Here is a 10968-nt window from a genome sequence, read left to right on the forward strand (position 1 = left end):
CTGCTTGTTTCTGGTATATCGTTCGTATACTTTGAGTGAATTTCTTGCCAAAGTTCATCTGCTCCAGTTGCAAAAACATAAACTGCCAATTCACATTATCAAAGGCCTTCTGCGCATCGAGGAACATCAGTGCCAATTGTTTTTCTGGGTGGGCCTCATAATATTCCAAGGTATTCAAAATTATTCTCATATTGTCTTTGATTTGTCTTTTAGGTAAAAAGCCATTTTGATCTGAATGGATGAAGCCATTTAAGTATCTTTTAAGTCTCTCAGCTAGTATAGATGCAAATAGCTTGTAGTCTGAGTTTAATAAAGAGATTGGTCTATAATTCTTGATTTGTGTTAAATCAGTCTCTTCCTTGGGTAGTAATGTGATATACGCTTCTGACCATGACTTCGGTATTTGGTTCTCAGTCATCACTTCATTCATGACTTGTAGGAGTGGGAGGGTCAATATTTCTTCAAATGTTCTGTAGAATTCCACGGGTAGACCATCTGGTCCTGGGGCTCTCCCATTATTTTGTTTTTTAAGTGCCTCTGTTAGCTCCATCATTGTTATTTTACTTTCTAACATTGTTCTAGTTTCATCTGGTACCTGGGGGAGATTGGCATCTTGTAGATACTTTTTGACTCGTCCCTCCTCCACCTTCTCTTGTTCATAAAGTTTAACGTAGTAATCATGTATAATTTTTTTCTTTTCGGTATTTCCATATTGAATTTCTCCTTGTTTGTCTCTTAGTTGTAGTATTTTCTTTGTTTCTCTCTCTTTTTTCATCTTATATGCTAACCACCTGCCTGGTTTGTTCGCATTTTCAAAATAATTCTGTTTGGCACCTCTAATTTTTTGTGCCAGTTCTTCCTTTTCTAATAAGTCCATTTTGTGTTTAATTATGTCCATCTTTATTTTAACATCTTTTTTTTGTGGTGCTCTCTGTAGATCTCTTTCAAGTATTTTATAGTCATTGTCTAAAGCTTTATGCATTTGTCTTTTTTTGGAGTTTCTCTTCCTTGTGTAGTCTATTGTCAAACCTCTAATAACAGCCTTCATTGTGTCCCAGAGATTCTGCGATGACGTATCTTCTTTCCTATTTTCTTTAAAAAAAAGGACTAACTCTTTTTCCATTTTTTGTACAAACTCTTTTTCTTTCAATATAGTGTTATTTAGTGTCCATCTAGATCTTACCCTTTGTCCTTTCCATTTAATTAAAATTGGATTATGGTCCGCCCAGGTGCTAGCTTCGATCTCAATTTCTTTTATGTTGGAGCTCAGGTCCGCTGAAACCCATATCATATCTATTCTGGAGAGTGAAGAATGTCTATTTGAGTAGAAGGTATATTGTTCTTTTTTAACGTTTCTTTCTCTCCATATATCTTTTAAATTTAGTTCATCTGTCATCCTAAAAAAAGATTTTGGCAGAGGCTTCCTGTTTAATTTTTTTGTTTTATGTGTTTTATAGTCCATATTTGGATTCACAATGCCATTAAAGTCTCCCATCATACAAATATCAGCATAGTCTAGTTCCAAAACTTTTTTGTGTAGTTTTTTGTAGAATTCATCTTGTTTTTCATTAGGGGCGTAGATTCCAATTAGGAGTGTCTTTTTGGTGTCCATAATTTCCACCATCAAAATTCTTCCCTCTTCCTCTGCGTATACTACTTTTGTTGGGATGTTGCCTTTAATATAAAAGACCACTCCTCTTTTCTTACAATTTGCCAATGATGAAAACATTTTCCCAAGCTTTGGTTGAGTTAGTAAATGTTCATATTTCTTTTGGATATGTACTTCTTGCAGACAGATTATGTCAAGTTGTAACTTCTCTAATTTATGAAATACTTTCTTCCTTTTAGCTACCGAATTGAGTCCATTAATGTTAATTGTAATCATTTTTCTTTCTTCCATGTTTATACTTTATATACAGGGTTTATTGCTCTAGTGGATCTAGGTTCTCGTTTTTCTTTGCGGCTCCCATTCCCTATCTCCCCTTCTTTCTCACTTCCACCTACTGCTCCTTCTATTTTTTCGGTCGCGGTTACAGGTGGTTCCAGTATTTGTATCACTGCATCGTCTTTCCCAGCTTTCTCCGCCGTTTCTCTGAAGTATTCTTCGTAGAAAGCTTCTGCCTTCTCAGTTGTATCTATCCTGTGTCTTTGTCCTTGCCAAGTACATAATAAACCTTCCGGTATGAGCCATCTGTAGTTAACACCTTTTTTTATCAATACTTTGGTCAGAAATTGATATTCTCTTCTCCTCTCTCTCACCTCTCTTGGGATTTGTTTAAGTACTACAATCTCCTTTCCTTTATATTCTAATTTTCTGTCTCTCATTTTCTGTAGGATTTGTGATTTAATTGTTTTCTTAGTAAATCTTACATGCACTTCCCTTGGAAGAGCATTTCTCATTGCATACCTTGTGTATACTCTAAAAGTCTCATCAATTGTTTCTTTTATTTGGTCCTGGGACATCCCCAGAACATCTATCAAAATATTTGAAATTATCTGGACTAAGTCCTCTCCTTTTTCTTCTTCTATGTTTTGGAATCTTAAAAAAAATTCAGACCTGTCCATCTCCCATCTTAATATTCCACTGCTCTCTCTTTCTACATCACTTAGTCTAATCTCTAGCTTTTCAGTTTTCTTCTCTCCTTCTTGAATCTTATTTTCAATTTTTTGAATCCTATTTTCATATTTCAGCATCCAGTTGTGTATACTTTCTACTTTTCCTTCCATATTATCAACCTTTTGTACTATACTTTGGTTTTGTTGTTCCATTGCCTCCATTTTTTTTACAAGGGTATCGTTTCCTGCTTGCATTTTCTGCATCATTTGTATAAGTGTTTCAAAGTTGGCTGCCTTCTCTTTTTCCTGATGAGACGTCATCTGTGTTGTCCTCTGGCCTCCCGCAGGTGAGGGGGGCAGGGGTTGATGTAAAGCAAGGGGCAACTGCTTTTCTACTCATAGCCAATTAGTATTAGAGGGTAGAGGGTTATAAGTATAGTGGATTAAGTACGTAAAGTACACAGAGGAGGGGGAGGGGAGATAAGAAAAGGGGGGAGGGAAAAAAGGAAGGGAAAGAGAGAAGGGAAAGAAAAGGAAGGAAAGAAGAGGAAGCTTTTTTTTTTGTTTCAAGGATGAAATGCAGTAGAGTGCAATAATATATATATATATAAGTAAGAGAGTATGAAATAGTAATAAAAAAAAAAGGAAGATACCCCCCCTCCAAAAAGGGGAGAAGGGGTGCTTCAGTTACAAGTGAGAAAAGAAAGAAGCAGAAAAAATGTAGATAGTCAAGAGGTGATCCAGAGGTTTAAAAAAAATCAAAACAGAGAAGAAAAAAAAAGTTTGTAAAAGATCAAAAGGTCGATGGTGATGATCAAAAAAGAAAAACTTGGTGTCGATATCTCCACAGCCGGTAATATGAGAATGGTGTTGGGAGATGAAAGGATGCCAACAAGCTAAAACAAATGATTTTTCCCGGACTCTTTTTTTCCCCCCCTAAGATAAGAGTCTCTTCAAGGTCACGGTCAGCTTTGCTGTTTTATCTCAGTTTGCCAGCTGCGTAAACACGTAAATCAAGTACATTACAGGGGGGATTTTAATAACAAAGTTCAAGTCCACAAGATGGCAGTGTTGGCTTGTAGTTTGTAATTTACAGCTTGTTTTAGTCCATTCCGTTTGTTAATTACTAATTGTAAAAAAAAAAAAGACAAACCTCAAAAGGGCTAAAAGGCAACCAAGAAAAGCAAGCCAAAGAAAAAAAAAACCAATCTTCAAAGCACTTTAAGTTTAAGATTTAGTGCCCCAATAAATTCAAAGTTAAAGGTGTCGACAAGAAAGAGAAGGAATGCAAAAAGCCGATTCAAATTACAGGAAAGTCCAGCCCGGCTTAGGAATTAGAAAAAAGGAACAGAAAAATAAACTTCCAAATGGCAAACATTTATCTCCGCCGCTTTTCTCACTTCTCAGCCTTATTTTAAACTAAGTTTCCAAATTTAGGGTGCTCTCTTTCCAACAAAAAAAAAGGATTTAAAACTCACATCAAACGACCTGCTCATATTCTGCTCTCTCTCTGGGTCTTTGCAGTTGCAGTCGGCATTGTTTAGCCGATCCGGAAGCCACTGGATTAGGAAGGCTTTCCTTAGGTTCCCAGAGATTTTGCGGACACCTCTGGGACCATGGAGTTCCTCCCACGTCACTGTCTCTTCGGGACAGCTTAGATTCAAAAGAATCCTCCAAAAAAGACTCCGGTATAGATGGTCATTCAGGAAGTGCCTGAAAGTCCGTCTTCTCACTGCTAAGCCCCGCCTTCTTCCCCGCCTTCTTGGAAATGTTGAAAGGACTATGTTGCACATTGGAGATAGATGATAGCATTAGCACTTAGCACTTAGACTTATATACCACTTTACAGTGCTTTACAGCCCTCTCTAAGCAGTTTACAGAGTCAGCATATTGCCCTCAACAATTTGGTTCCTCATTTTACCAACCTCAGAAGGATGGACGGATGAGTCAACCTTGAGGCTGGTGAGATTTGAACTGCCAAATTGCAGGCAGCTGGCAGGCAGCAGAAGTAGCTTGCAGTACTGCACTCTAATCTACCACTGCTCTTGATTTCATACCCCTCTTTCTCTGTTGAGAGAGGACTGTTCAGTTTTGACATTGATAGCCTCTTTGACCCCTTTTTCAAACCAGTGGTCTTTTCTGACCAAAATGTGGACTTTGCTGTCTTTAAACAAGTGACCTGTGCCTTTTAAATACAGATGGTCTCAAAGATCGGAGCTCCGGATGTAAACTGTTGAGGATTCATAAAATCCTCCACTTACAACCGGGAGGCCAGCAACAGTCTAGGCTGCACCCTAATTGGCTGAGGCGCAGCATAGCCTGTTCCTAGCCAGCCGAGCCAACCTGATTGGCCAGGGTACTGCGTCAGCAGTTGCTAGACACTACCAGGCCTCCCATTGGTTCCCCTGTTTAACTAAGCAAGTGTAAATACCTTGGCGCGGAATTGTTTCATTTGAATCGCTGCCAGCTCCTGCTTTCTGAATAAACCTGTTCTTGTTGTGAAGTCCTGGCTCTCGCGTCATTCCTGCCTCGATCCTTTAAACTGGCGACGAAGGTGGGATTCAGCAATTCCCGAAGCAGAGCCTAGGACAGAGCGAGAAGAGATTCAACTATAGCCGCTCAAGCCGCGTCAGACCGCTGGTGCGACGAACCGCTGAATTTTTTTCTTTTCTTCTCTACGCTCCCCATCTATACTCTCTCGAGTCTACTGAACTGACACATCTTCTGTGGCGAACATGGCATCCGCCTTACCACCCTTCGCTCCCTTCGGAGCCACTGGTGAAACCTGGGAAGGTTTCATGGAGCGATTCGAATGCTATTTAATAGCATCTAAGAACCACAACCAACCGGAGGCAGAAAAATGCAGCTTCTTTTTGAGTTGTTGCGGGTCCACGATGTTTGCGTCCGCCAGGGCTTTAGCTGCCCCGCGGCCTGTATACCAGCTCAGCTGGGACACGCTAATGTCCCAGCTGAAGAATCACTACGCCCCGGAGCCCTCCCACATTGCTCGCCGCTTCGCGTTCCGCCGGTGCGTTCAGAAGCCGGCGGAAAACATCAGCCAATTTCTGGAGTCGCTCTGCGTAACGGCGGCCCAGTGTGACTTCCAGAATTTGGATGAAAATCTGGTCGAGCAATTTGTGTGTGGGGTGAAGGACATTAACTTGCGAAGCCGCCTCCTGCGACACCCCGACATCACGATGCAGCAGGCTGTGGAAGCTGCCAGAGCAGCCGAGCTCTCTGAGCAGTCCACAGCTGATATGCAACGCCTGCAGCTCTCCCTGCCGCCTCCTCCGACGCTGCCTGGGTGCCCTCCACCTGCCGCGCAAGCCTGCCTCGTGGACGAGCTGGTGCCACCCGAAGACCCTAGCTCTGAGTTAGTTGGCCAGCTCCGGGCGCAGCCTAGGCGCCCTCCACCACCTCCTCCCAGCTGCCCCTCCCACGACAGGTTGTGTGGGTTGCGGTGGTCGCCATGCCTGCACGGCTTGCCCCTTCAAAGGCACAGTCTGTCGCCGTTGCAACAAGAAGGGCCACATTGCCCAGGTCTGCCGTGCCTCTCTTCCTGCAACAGCCTGCCGCTTCACAACCGCAGACGCGCCGCCAGCCAGGCGTCCGTCGGGACCCGGAAGTTTTCTGCTGCACTCCAGCTGGAAGGTCAGCCCTGCCGAATGGAGGTGGACTCTTGCTCCTCCCGCTCGCTGCTCTCCTGGGCCACCTACCAGGGGGCTCTCTTTCCCACCCTGGGTTCTTTCCCTATTTGGGTTGACTATGGGGATTTTCACGGCCGTTTGCCTATTCTTATGGTAAAAAACTCCCTGCCTGCTTTATTGGGGCTAGATTGGTTTCCTGCCTTGGGGCTGTCTATCGGGGGGGTGCATAGGGTGGTTCCCTCCTCTCTGGAGGATGTCCTCACAGAGTTCTCTGACGTCTTCAACGGCCAGCTGGGTTCTTACAAGGGCACCCCTATTTCCCTCAACCTCGACCCCCAGGTTGCTCCAATTCGGCTTAAGGCTCGCAGGGTGCCTTTTGCCTTGAGGGCTAAGGTTGATGCTGAGCTTGCTAAGCTTCTGGCGCAGGGCGTACTCGAACCCATCGACCACTCGCGATGGGAGACCCCAATTGTGGTCCCTGTCAAGCCAGACGAGTCGGTGCGGTTCTGCGCCAACTACAAATCAACTATCAACCTTGCCCTCCAGGCAAACCCCTATCCAGTTCCTGTGGTGCAGCACCTGCTCCATTCCCTGGGGTGGGGCTGCACATTTGCAAAACTGGATATGGCGCAGGCCTACCAACAGCTCCTGGTGGATGACGATGCGGCGGCCGCCCAGACCATCGTCACCCATCGTGGGGCTTTTTGTTGCCGCCGCCTCCAATTTGGCATTTTCGTGGCCCCGGGGATCTTCCAGAGCCTCATGGAACGGCTGCTCCATGGGCTCCCTGGCATGGTTCCGTATTTCGATGACGTTCTGATCGCTGCTTCCAGCCACTCAGAACTCATTGAAATGCTTAGGAAGGTCCTCCTTCGTTTTAGGGGTGCGGGTTTAAAACTCAAACGCAGCAAATGCTCGTTTGCTGTCCCTAGGGTGGAGTTCTTGGGTTTCTTGATTGACGCCCAAGGAATCCACCCTACACCTGCTAAGGTGGCAGCCATCAGGAACGCCCCCACTCCCTCCTCCAAGGCGGGGCTGCAGGCGTTCCTGGGGCTTTTGAATTTTTATGCGCCATTCGTGCCGCATAAGGCGTCACTAGTCGAGCCGCTGCATCGGTTGCTCAACCGATCTGCAGCCTGGCACTGGGGCAGCCGCGAAGCGCATGCGTTCGCAGCTGTCAAAGACACGCTTACATCAGCGGCTGTCTTAGTACAGTATAGCGACAAGCTGACGTTAGCCTGTGACGCCTCCCCCTACGGTCTGGGGGCGGTCCTGAGCCATCTCCTCCCTAATGGTTCAGAGGCCCCCATGGCTTTTACTCCCGGACACTCTCCTCAGCGGAGCGCAATTACAGCCAGATAGACAAGGAGGGTCTGGCTGCAATGTCCGGGGTTAAAAAGTTTCACGACTATTTGTATGGTCGGCACTTTACTCTTGTCACTGACCATAAGCCGCTCCTTGGGCTTTTGGCTGGTGACAAGCCGACCCCCCCCCATCCTCTCTCCCAGGATGACGCGCTGGACGGAGTTCCTCGCAGAGTATTCCTATACGCTGCTTTACCATCCAGGCAAGCAGCTAGGGCATGCTGATGCCCTTAGCCGCTGCCCCCTGCCGGATGCTGACCCGACCCCGGTGCCCTCCCTGTCCGTCCTCTTGATTGCTTCCTCCGGCCTGCCCCTCTCGGCCACGGACGTCGTGGCCCACACTAAGGCCGATCCGGTCCTGGCCCAGGTCTGCTCGTGGGTCTTAAGGGGATGGCCCTTGGGGAAGGTAGCTGACTGCTTCCAGCCATTTAAAGCCCGGCAAGCAGAACTGTCCCTTCATGGCGGCTGCCTCATTTGGGGGGATTGGGTAGTGATCCCTGCTGCGTTGCGGACCCAGGTCCTGCCTCTGCTCCACAAAGACCACTCCGGCATAGCGCGGATGAAAGCGTTAGCCCGCAGCTATGTCTGGTGGCCTTTGCTGGACTCAGAGATCGCAGCCTACGTTGGCCGCTGCATTACCTGCCAGCTCTCCTGGCCTAACCCCCCAGCCAGGCCTTCTCGAGAGTGGGAGGCTCCGAGAGGCCCGTGGTCCTGCCTCCACATAGATTTTGCTGGCCCCTTCCATGGCCAGACATTCCTGATTGTGATAGATGCCTACTCTCGCTGGGTGGAACTGGTCCTCATGACCTCCATCTCAGCTGAGAGTACGGTCAGGGCCCTTTGCCGCTTGTTCGCAACCCACGGGTTGCCAGACATAATCATTTCTGACAACGGGCCCCAGTTTACTTCTACCACATTTCAGGAATTCCTGGCCTGTCAGGGAATCCGGCACGCGCCCACAGCCCTGTACCACCTGGCCTAGAATGGCCGGGCGGAACGGGCGGTCTGCTTAGCCAAGGAGGCACTGGGCCGCATGGACTGGGGTGACTGGCAGACAAGGGTGGCGGCTTACCTGCTAAGCCAACACTACACCCCCTGCCCAACGACCAACAAAAGCCCCGCGGAGCTCTTGATGGGCCGGCGCCTGCGGACCCCCCTTGATAGGCTTCACCCCCTCTATTCAGGGGATCAGCCGTGCAACCTGGGGGTTACCCCTCCCCGATCCTTCTGTGTGGGGGACTTGGTTTGGGCCCGGTCATTTTCAGGGGATCCTAGGTGGGTGGCTGCTGCTGTAGTATCCATAACCGGCCACTGTTCCTACAGGGTTGGACTGGCCGATGGATCCGAGTGGAGGCGCCACATGGATCAACTAAGGAGGTGCCTCCCTGCGGAGACCGGCGGCCCGAGGGATCCAGGGCCTGACAACACAGCTGCCTGCCAGCCGGTCCCAACGTTCCAGGCCTTTCCCCAGGCAGGCCTCTTCTACCCTCTGTCTCAAGAGTTGCATGCTCCAGTTGAGCCTCCTCAATCCGACAAGGCGCGGTACGAAAGGGCCTTCCCCAGTTCAGCTCTACCTACCCAGGCGCCCCCTGTTGGCAAGCGCCTCAGCAACCTCAACCCGTAACAGTTTTCCCGCCAAGTTACATTCCTTCGCCAGTCTCCGCCTCCCGGCAACGTGAAATTCCCCCTGTGGCCGCGCCCCCTCGGCCTGGCCTACCTGGTTCATTGAGCCCACCTTCTGGGCCATCCCAAGATGGCGTCGCTCGGAGCTCCACTCCCTTTGGGGAGGAGCTACCACAACCAGGTCCTACCCCTCCGACGACTGCAGGCGAACTGCGAAGATCTGGGCAGGTCTGGTGCCGCCCCGCCTACCTAGAGAACTACACATGCTCCAATCAGGGGCATGCGCTCTAAGCCGGGGGGGAGGGGTGTTGAGGATTCATAAAATCCTCCACTTACGACCAGGAGGCCAGCAACACTCTAGGCTGCGCCCTGATTGGCTGAGGCACAGCATAGCCTGTTGCTAGCCAGCCGAGCCAACCTGATTGGCCAGGGTACTGTGTCAGCAGTTGCTAGACGCTACCAGGCCTCCTATTGGTTCCCCTGTTTAACTAAGCAAGTATAAATACCTTGGCGCAGAATTGTTTCATTTGAATCGCTGCCAGCTCCTGCTTTCTGAATAAACCTGTTCTTGTTGTGAAGTCCTGGCTCTCGCGTCGTTCCTGCCTCGATCCTTTAAATAAACTAGTGTTAAGATGCCACTCACTTGAAGGCTAACTGGCTTTATTTAGCTGGACTCTGGCATATAATGAGGTCTAGAAGCAGCAAAACAGCAAAATGCAAAGATGCAAAGTCAGTGCTTGGAGCTTCCACCTTCCAATGTGTTTTATTTAAGCGAGCCATGCCCTACCATTGGCACTGGCCTCACTCTGTTGTCAGCTGTACGTTGGCCTGCCCAGTGGGATGCCTCCCAGTTGTTTGTTGACCGAGAACAGCTCATTGTCAGGACAGAGCAGCTGGTCATCACCTGGAGCTCTGAATCCTAGCAGACTGCTTGCCTCGCATCACCATGCCTCCCCACTGCATAGCTGATCTCCAGTTCACTCTCCATCAACCAGCTGGTACCTGGTGGTTATTGGCATGTTCCTGCTACAGTCTCTCCTATACTCACCCTACACTCCTACATCCATCACTAGTGCTTCGTCCTACTCTGGTATGGCAAACCTCAGACTTCAGGATTTGGTAGATGGACTGCTGAATTTAGTCCTGATATGTTTGTTCTCCTATGTTGTGCCATACATTGTTTCCCCAATGTGCAGATTTTCATATGGCTTTCTGCATTGCACTGCATATACCACATTGCTCCATTTATGCCTGGGTGTTTTATCTTTGGGGGTGGACAAGCTTTTGCCTTAGTGTATTCTTGGGTTTGAAGCAGTGGTGGGTTTTTTTGGAACCTACTCTGTGGGTGTGGCCTCCTTTGTGGGAGTGGCTTGCTGGCCATGTGACCGGATAGGAGTGGCCTGTTGCCCATGTGACTGGGTGGGAGTGGCCAAGATGATGTCACTGAATTCTTTGCCCCAATGGATGAACTACAATAAGATTAAAATAAGTACAAAAACAATAAAAGAGCTACTTACAGCAGGAAGATGACTGTTCTTGCCAGTCTTCAATATCACTGACTCCAATGAATGGGCTGCACAAAGAAGAGACACAGAAATGAACTCTTTCATTGCCATCATTGGGATGAAACCAGCACACAAAACAATAAAGACAGCTACTTACAGAGGGAAGATTATTGCTTTGCTGAGGGTAAAAAATGGCCCCAATGAGCCAACTGGAAGCTTGGGAACAAACTTTCAGTTGGCCCATTGGGACTGTTTTTCGCCTTTCCCCAGATT

This window comes from Thamnophis sirtalis, unplaced genomic scaffold (assembly GCF_051295495.1).
Source record: "Thamnophis sirtalis isolate CommonGarterSnake01/CBP01778 unplaced genomic scaffold, rThaSir2_p1.2 scaffold_11, whole genome shotgun sequence".
Taxonomy (NCBI): Eukaryota; Metazoa; Chordata; class Lepidosauria; order Squamata; family Natricidae; genus Thamnophis; species Thamnophis sirtalis.